The following is a 10069-nucleotide window of genomic DNA, read 5'->3' on the forward strand; positions in this document are numbered from 1 at the left end:
CAGATCTCAGACCCAGTTGTAGGTTCTGAGAGACACTGGTTTTTCTGTCAGACAGTTGAAGACACCACAGAAAGGAATCTAAGTCTGTCATCCTGTGACTTGGGGGCCAGTGACCAGGTGCTATGGCAGCAGGGGACAGAATCTGCTAGTTACACCATAGAAAAGAAAGAAGGTAGCTCGATCATGAGCACAGCAAAGGACAAGCTTCATGATAGGAGCAAAGGAGAACTAGGAAGGAGTCTATCTTGTCCAACAGCACACCAGCAAACTCCCTGACACTATGGGGGGAGGGGCAGAAGAGAATAGACGACAATCCTACCAATCAGAAAACAGCCACCAATTTATAAGACAGATGTGGTGGCACATGCTTTTAATCCCAGCATTCAACAGGCAGAGGCAAGAGAGTGGATCTCTGTGAGTTTGAGGCCAGCCTGGTCTACATAGCTAGTCCAGGACAGCTAGGGCTACACAGAGAGATAGTGAAAAAAGCACACCTCATTGGTGAAGACACAAAATGAGAGTCAAATGTCAAAAATACTTTTTTGAGAAAACAAATACCCCAAATAAGCTAGTGTATTATTTTGATAGTGAACTAACTCAGTCTTAAGCAAAAGTTTGAAAATATAAAGGTCACTACATAATAATAAGAGAAAAATTCATGAAGAAGACATAGCAATTATAAATATGTACACATACCAAAATTCGAGTTAGCAACTGCATAAAACAAATACTAGTGAGCATACAGACCAGGCAGGTCTGGATACAAAAGCAGGTTGCCTTGTCTTTAACGGCCCAGCCTCATCTTTAGATGGGTCATACAGCTCAAAATCGAACCAAGACACTTCAGATTTAAACTCACCACAGATCATAGGATATAGGAAAATATTCAGAATATCCTATGCTACAGATGCAAAATACATAGTCTTTCCTATAGTCCACTCCTTAAAATCTGCACTTCAATCCACATTGTAGAAAAAGCAGCTAACAGGTGTCTATAAAACAGCTGAAGTAGACTCATGCCTTTGGGTCAGAGCAAAAGCTATGGCTTTTGAATTCTTAGTATAACAATAACATACAAAGAGAAAGAAAGCTGAAACATTTTTATATACCTTAAATCACTTTCTTAAGTCTTTATGACCGGCATTTGTGTCTCTTGCAAAAATTTTTTTCCATTTAACCTTTTAAATGCCATGGTCAGCAGATCTCTGAAGAGTTTTGAAGGCCATCTATTAAGCATACCTGACTTGAAGTAAACTTTACTTATTTTCAGCTATTTGCCTTAGCCTTAACCTTGAAAACCTATACAAGAAGATAAATTAAGCTTATTTTTGTAAAAAAAATATTACATTTGTGCTAAGTGTGACTACAAGTTTAGTTCTGAACACATTAAAGAATTTGGTCATGTATAAGGTGTCAGCTAATTTGCATATTCTAATTATCTTCTATCATTACATTACTAACAATAAATTAGTAGCTTTTATAAGATTAGGACTTGCATTTTTATTCCTATTAACTTTATCCTTAAAAACATTAATAGTTTTTAAATTGAAACTTTTGCTGCATCACAAGATAGAAACATCCCAATTTCTCATGTTTAGTGTTTGGTGCTCATAGCTAGGACATTAACTCTTTAGCCTTTTATTTTCCCTAAGATTACATGCTAATAAAGACATCATAATATCATCTAAAAAACTTAAAGTGCCACATAGCCTGAAAATCTTAAATGTTTAAAGAAAATATTCAGTTTCTAAATTTCAATTGTCTGTGACGCTCTAAAACTTTATTTAAAAAAGGTTTAAAATCTTTCAGTTGTGGGCTGTGCAATATGAAAAATTAAGTCCTGTTGGTTTATTTGATTTTTTTTAATTTTAATCTTCAAGAAAGATGAAATAGGGCACAGTCACAATCTAGACAAGCAAAAATCAAACTCCCAATAGTGCACATGACTCAAAGCTCAACATCAGGGATTCGCTCATCCTCTGGGCTCCCTCAAAGGGCCCGGGTCACCTCTCTGGCCCTGCACTTGGCAGCACATACAGCCTATCTTCTGGCACCAGCAGGCTCCATTTCATCGTGACTGTTGTTTCTGAGGGCCGTTACTTGGCATCAGCATCCACAAAACTGCTGGGGTTCCTCTCCTGGGCTCTCTTTAGGGACTCCAGCCCTGCCGCACAGTGCCACACCTCAGTTGCTGCCTATGACACCCCACTTAAAAATGTATTTTTTTAAAAACTGTGAACCAAGGTGAGGAACAGAAGAAGACATATAGCACATTTTACATGGGGAGCAGTTTAAAGATCTACAATTTTCCCAACTCTGTCCCTTTAAGGTGATCTCTACAAATCTTAAGTGGGTCAATTGATATCTGCCCTTCAAAATATCATCATCTTGGTCAGACAGACCTCTGGACATGCCCTACGCTCAACCTCCTCAGCCCCCAAAATAAAGGCAGCTGTGCAGCAATGTGACCATCTATTCCAGAGTCAAGGTTGAGCTGCCCACTAATGATGCGGCCCCTGGTCATGCATGTGTCTCAGAGCAACCACAGGAAGGAGCTGGCAATCACTTTCTTCCTTCCTCACTGAGCATCTGCTAAGTGTAAGCGGTTATTTATTCCCTCAGCCTCCAGAGGTAACTGCATGTCTGCCCACTGTGAAGTCCCTGATCCATTTCAAAGTTTTGCTTCTTGCTCTGATTGTGAAATAACACACAAGCCTCACCCTTAGTCTTGTTAATGTTATTCTGCAGTTTGGTTTGATCACTTAAAGATTAATTTTTATTTGTGTGTGAACATGTGTGTATGCGTGTGTGTGTGCGCGCGCACGCATGTGTGCGCGCTCCCACTCATCATATGCATGTAGAACCCACAAAAGCCAGAAGAGCAAGTGGTATCTCCTGGAGCTAGAGCTATAAATGGTTGTAAGTTGCCATGTGGGTATTGGCATAGGAATTGAACCTATGTCTTCTGCAAAAAAACACCAGGACTCTTAGATCCCTTCTGCCCTGCTGCTTAATTTTTGGTCTCTCTCTCTCTGTCTCTCTCTGTCTCTCTCTGTCTCTGTCTCTCTCTGTCTCTCTCTGTCTCTCTCTGTCTCTCTCTCTCTCTCTTTCTCACTTTCTCTCTCTCTCTCCCTCCCACTTTGTCTCTCCCTTATCTTCAAACATGCTTTAATCTCAAAAATCACACAGAGTGAAAATCATTCTGATACCTCCCAAATCTGCTAATAGATAAAAGGCAAAAAGAGCCAAAGTTTATTCTTTTGCCCAGGGAGCTAGATTTCGCTTGACGCTGGTTTGTTTTGCGGTGGTGGAGAACCTGAAAGACAGCGCTCACAGCTTCCTATGATAGGTCCTTGTCACTCGCCTTTCACCTACCACGCACCACAGGCGAAATGAAAACGGAACACAAACACTAATGAGAGAAATATTTAAGGAACCCAAGGGCATCTTGACAGGACCCATACAACCTCACATTCGGATTCTTTGTCCTTATAACAAACATTAGATTTCATTCTTGTATAAATCAATTAGATATCCAGAAATATCCTTTCAGGATGGATTCTGATTAGTGGGCAGGTCAAAAGTCTTTACACGGCATTTCTCAGGACTGGGGGAAGGATAAAAAGGTTTTCATGGTTTGGGGCAGCTCGTCCCTGCCCACAATGACTTCACAACACCTACCCTGGATTCTGCAGAATTCCTCAGTTTGTTCAAAGCCTTCCTGTAAACCAGGAGGGCTTGAGGTGTAGACAAAAACAAAACAAAGAGATTTGGGGAAGTGAGAGTCAGAGAGACAGCACACAAAGGCATGCTGAAGTAAAGAGAAGGGAGGGAAGGGGTTGGTCCGGAGGAGAGGAGGGCTTGGGAGAGATACAATATAGATGGCATCTACAGCACAATCCCTCCGGTGATGTTATCTTTATCGCGCCCAAACAGATGTGTGAGGACTCACATCTACTCGTTATCTCACATGGAAATGAAACAGGTTTCTACCAGGCTCATCAGAAATCCTGGCAGATCCTGACAGAAAATGTGTGCTATTCCTGAGATGAGATTTTTCAATAATGCAAGATACATATAATGCTGGGTTTGGGAAAAGAAGAGGGCAGGGGTGCTTTCCTCTTGTTACGCTTGATCTCTGACCTTATTCTCTCCAGTCTCGCTGTAGATCACACTGCACCACAAGGAGCCCTGTCCCTGTGGCCTCGGCCTGGAGCTGACCAGCAATCACCTACACACTCCATCCCATGCTAAGGGCTCGCTCCTCTGAACAGCCCTCACTGCTCCAGCTCCTGTCACTCAGGGATTGCTCACAGCTTCCATGCCTTCTCTTCTCCATTCGCCCCGACTCCAGCGTCCCTTTCTCTCAAAGGTCTCTGAAATGCACAGTGCAAGGAAAGAGCATATTTGTCCGAAGCTGAGCAAGGCTCAGGCAGCCTGCAGTCCAGAGCAGGGAGTGGGCACCATTTGCCTCTGAACTATGGTAACACTGTGTGTAAGATCCCCAAAACCAACACCCTCTTTCCCTGGGAAGCCAGCAGAGAGGCCTGGAGCCCTTGGGAGGAAATCCCACATGAGAGGCCTCTCCTGATCCCCACAGAAAATGGTTCTTTTCATATGTTCTGAGTCTTCTTCCTTACAGCCGTAAATGTCCACACTGTATTCTCTTTCTTGGCCTTCTATACACAATTTACTTGCTGTAAAGATACTTTTAGGGGAAACTTGTATTACTACACCTTTAACTCACAACAGAGCAAACCCAGTGGCCTTGCAGTCTGCCATCATCAGAAGACAAGCAGAGCACACCCAGTGTTTCTGTCTGCTAGCTTGTCCTTGTCAGCATGTATTCCTTGACTTTGAGGTAAAGGATAACAACATTGTGTCCTTCACTTTTTCTTCTCGAGCTCTGACCCTGAACTGGGCATGCTCAGAAATGTGTTACTGTGTGTGCTGAAGAGTATGCCCATACTCAGGTGCTTTCACACGAATATGCAGAGACTCGGCTGCAAAAATTCTGCACACTTCCTTTGTCTGAAGAAGACCTTACACTCCACTCCCCAGCGGTAGATGAGAAATCTTAGACTTTTAATTATTTTTCTGATCGGCATTGTCTTAAATTTCCTGACTTGACTGTCTACACGCTGATGAAGTTGGTCCATTAACTGTGCGTTTTGTTACTATCTACACAGACAGTGTAGATACTCTGTACTGTCAACCTCTCTCTCCCCACACCATTCCCAGGCTCTGGTAACGTCTTAGCTTCCACTGTAAGTGAGAACACACGGAATTTGTCTTTCTGTGCTTAGAGCAGCTGATGTGTATTGAATGCTCAGTGTGTGCCAGGGACTATTCTGGAGCTTGAATTCATTTTTAAGTAGCCATGGGAGTTAGACGTTTCTAGTTTCCATGAAAATGGAGAATGGTATTACAGAGCAATTGAGGATGCACCTGACTTTACACAGCCTTTAAGCCATGGGATCATATTGATGCCCAGGTATGTGTTCCATCATGGCTCATCCCTACATAGTACTAGAAAGGACTCAGTGTGCACTGTGGGCAGCCATCTCCAAGCTACACACCCTGGCATCCAAGAGAACTACTCTGCCATTCATCTCCCAGGACCACAATACTACATCTGTTTTTTTGAGTCTCACCTTTCAGACTCATTGTTATATATAACCAGCTAGCTCCTGCAGTACTATAAGAGCAAGATGATACCTGGCCCATCAACAGCCTTCCTGGAGCTGAGGTTTGCAACTCGGTGTGAGTTTGTGGTTGACTGAGTATCATCAACAATGATATCAGGACCCTGATCTCTGTAACCTATGTGGCAAGCAGAAGTTCTAGCTCGATTCAGCTAAAGGTCTTTCCACGGGAGTTCCCTGGCTTATCTGTTGTATTCCATATAATCATGAGACCTAATCAGAGCAAGACCGGGGAGCAGAAGGACAAGATCATGGTGAGGAAGGCAAAGGCTGAGATGAAGGGAGCAGGGCTGGGAGGAGTCCTGATTTAAGTTAAAACTTCTGTGCTGAGGAGTACAATAGATTCAAGCTGTTTTTAAATAAATTGATTTATTTATTGCAGGGGCAGGAGTGGGGAAGGGGGGGGGGGATACACATGCCGCAATGCATGTGTAGAAGTCAAAAGCCAGTTTGTGGGAGTTGGTTCTCTGCTTCCACCATGTAGGTTCCAGGGCTCAAACTGAGGTCATCAGGCTTGGCGGCAAGAATCTTTACCAGTTGAACCCTGCCACCAACCCAGATTCAAGCTATTTTATGTCACCAAGTATCATGATTCATTTGACGGTCAACTCCACTGGATTGAGAAAGGCCTGGGAGACAGTGCAGCTCAGCCGTGGGGTGTGTGACAGCTCTGTGACAGCGTTTCCAGAGACCTCAGGTCCTTAGGACTCTGACCCAGTCGGTAGCTTAATCTCATGGCAGATCCATAATACGGTGGGGTTACTGACAGTGGGGTTTACTAAGGACAGTATGTCAGTGGGGACACATCCTTGGGGGCTACACATCACCCTGGTCTCACCTACATGCTCCTTGCTCTGCTTCTTTTCCACCATGAAGCCTCTCTGATCTCCTTCCAAGCACAGAAGCAAAGTTAACCAATGACCATGGGATAAACCCTCTAAAGCCATGAGTCAAAATACACATCTCTGTCAGGTCTTTGGGATGAGAAAGCCTACGGGAAGAAGTCTTGGTAACTTTTTACAGCCCGTGTAGGAAAGAAACACGTTGCTCATTCCTAGGCTCCCTGTGTCTCTGTTGCTACACCCCAGGACTGTGTCTCACAGTTCCCCACAGCTGTCACACTAGCACCCATGACACCCAGACCAGAGCAACCCAAGAGACAGAATGGGAAGAGAGACTTGCCAGCAATTGCCTCTGGTTTGACTCCAGGACATCTAACCACGTACACACCCAATGTGGTCGTCATGATTTATTTAATTCTTATGAGTGTCTCTCCAATCTACCTACAAATAATTGAAGTATCATTTTTTTTAAAAGACAAGGCCTTTCTATTGGTGCTGGCTACATTAGAATTTGTTGTATATGATAGGCTGGCTTCACACTTGTGCCAATCCTCCCGTCTCTGTCTCCCAAATGCAGAGGTTCAATTTCTCTGTCAATAAAATGAAGGTGATGTCCAACAGGGACACATGAACCCAGCTGATGTGTGATTCCCCCAAATGAGGTGCACTGTGGTTCATGCACCTTGCAACTTCAGAAAATGTGCAGGTGCCTTCAGGTGTCTCTGTATGACTTCACTTCTCCCAGTAACTCAGCGCAAATGTTCCCCTCCCACAGTGTTCCCAAGGGTCTTTGAGCCATCCCTCTGCCACTGACCACCCCAGCCGAGTATGGGGTTTCCTAGGAGGTGGCTCCTCGAAACTAAGTGGATAAGGATTCGGCAGTGACAAACAGAAACAAACACAGAGACAGTTTGAATCCGAGTGTATTTTGCAGCTCTCAAGCAGGGCTCTTTATACAAGAAAAACAGGTATTACAATTCTAAAAGATGTGTCCAGTGAAACAGTCACAAAGAATAATTATCATAATCATCTGGCACAAGAAAACACAAAATCAATCAGGTATTACATTTCATAACAGTGAGTTAAAAAATCAATTATGAATGGAACAGATAACATCATAATCACTAAACAAAACAAAATACAAAAAACCACTTTTAGTTAATGGAAAACTTTTGGAAGAGAGTTAAAAAAGTCTTTAAGGGCACTTGGTTATGACCCCTAGCTCCTGATCAAGTTAATAAATTTCCCTGAGTAATCTTTATTTAAGATCTAGCTTCTGCCTTATAAAAATCCTCAAAGTTCAATTTAAAACTCTACTTAAACAAAGCTTTCTATACCCAATGTCATAGCCAACGTCATCTACACACGCACAGCCATACAAATTCATATATTGTAGGAGGATATTCTATCAAAGTATTATTTTGTAATTATGTAAATTATTATGAAGCAAAGCATTGAATCTCTCAGAGAAGAGGTCATGACCAGTGACCCCATTTCAAGGGGTGGCTTCTCATCCAATTTTCTCACTTAAAATCTTAGCCCAGGCTATCAGGAACATCTCATAAATATAGAAAAGGAATAGAAGAAGATAAAGCAGACAAATGCCATGAGAACTATGGGTCTATATTTTTCTCCAGCTAGAGGGTTCCACAACCAGTTCCAGGAGACCTCCTCCCTTTGGAGTCTAACACCTCAGTCTGAGGAACTTGTCCCACAGAATCTCCTGGGGTTGGTGTGGCATCCCTCCTTACTACACAGGCCTCTGTTCTGCTCCCCCTAGAGATTGTCCTGGGTGCTCACCTGCAGGTGTTGCCCCCTTCAGTCACTGCCATGTGTATAGTCTGTGTCCGAGATCTAGCTACAGGGACAGTGGACTAGCATTGGTGTGGTGGGTTCTCTACTTTGCCCTGCTCTCATACCCTACAGCAGTCTCCATTCCTGTACTCCACATAGAGAGGGAGTAGCTCTGGATTTTTATAAGGCTTTTGGGACTCTATTCCTCCTATTGGGTTCCCTTGTCCACTCTTGATATGGGGCATTTGCCTTGATTACTGTTTCTTATGTTGTCCTGTTTGGCTGTTGTCTCTTAGAGGCCTGCTCTTTTCTGAAGAAGAAATAGGGGGAAAAGGAGGATCTGTGGGGGAGCAAGGAGGATGGGAGGGAGGGAAAACTGTGGGTGGGATTGACTGTATGAGAGAAGAATTTATTTTCAGTTGAGAGAGAGATGGATTGTTCAAATAGAACTTCTTGCTTGCTTGCACACCTCCACTAACCAGACACACACGCACACGCACACACACACACACACACACTCACACACTGCATGCTGTAGCTTGTAGGGGGCTTATAGGGGGCAACAAGAGGGTGGAGGTCAACCCTTAGGTAATCAGTTCTTTCCTTCCACCAGGTGGGTGCCAGGGATCAAACATAGGCCATCCATATTGGTAGTAAGGGTCTACACTTACTGAGCCATTTAGCTCTAAGGGCTCTAAGTCCCTCTAAACTGACTTTTTTGTTTTTCTCTTGAGAGAGGGTTTCTCTGTGTAACAGCTCTGGTATCCTGGAACTCACTTCGTAGATCAGACTGGTCCCGAACTCACAGAGATCTGCAGTCTGCCTCCTGAGTGCTGAGATTAATGACATGCTCACCGCCTCCTCCCAGCTATCAGTCTTTAAGACAGCAATAACACACTCACAAAGAGGCTTTTGCTCCATGAATCCCTCACAGGAAACACTCCCAGTGAGCCGGGCAGAAGCTCCACTCCTTCTCACAACCTATCCTTGGAATTCCACAGCAACACTTGCCCTCACTCTGCTGCTGGAAGAGTTCCACACCCACCCAGATTCAAAGACAGACACACCCATCGATCGGGAGGAGCAGCCCTGGAAGAAGAATATGGAAGAATATGGAGGAATTGCAGCTGCCATATTTGAAATTACAAGTCATAGAGGCTGAGCTCTGTAGAAGAAAAGCTGAAATTGGGAGTCATTTGTGAAGGGACAGGGGAGAGAGAGAAGGTGTGACATGAAGAGACATCTCCCTGGTACAGGTCACCACTGGGAGCCCACTGAAGGAACTTTGGCCAGCTCAAGCATAGAAGCATGGCTCTCGCAGTCCTTGCCCTTCTCCCCCATCCCTCTGCCTTCTAAAAACGGTTACATTCCCAAAGGGGGCCACTAAGGTCTATTCCCTCATATGGCCACTTTCTCCTCCTGCAGCTAACTACCAAACTCCAGCTATCAAAAGTCCCTTTTGGCTCACCCAATTAACACGCCCTTTTAAAGTTAAACACCTCATTCCGACATAGGGATTCCTGTTTTACTTTGGTAAAATGTTAGTTGTCTATAGGCCTCATCTGTCCCCCATCCATCCAGAGGTAGTCTATTGTCCCCTAATATAAAACCCCTGCCCTTCTCCGTTTTCCCTTCCCTTTTCCCTTGTCATTTATCTCCTTTACCAAAGCATCCTTGGCCATTCTAACACAGCCCCCCTTTCTCCTACACAAAATTATACCTGCAAGG

The sequence above is a fragment of the Arvicola amphibius genome, chromosome 9 (genome assembly GCF_903992535.2).
Source record: "Arvicola amphibius chromosome 9, mArvAmp1.2, whole genome shotgun sequence".
Taxonomy (NCBI): domain Eukaryota; kingdom Metazoa; phylum Chordata; class Mammalia; order Rodentia; family Cricetidae; genus Arvicola; species Arvicola amphibius.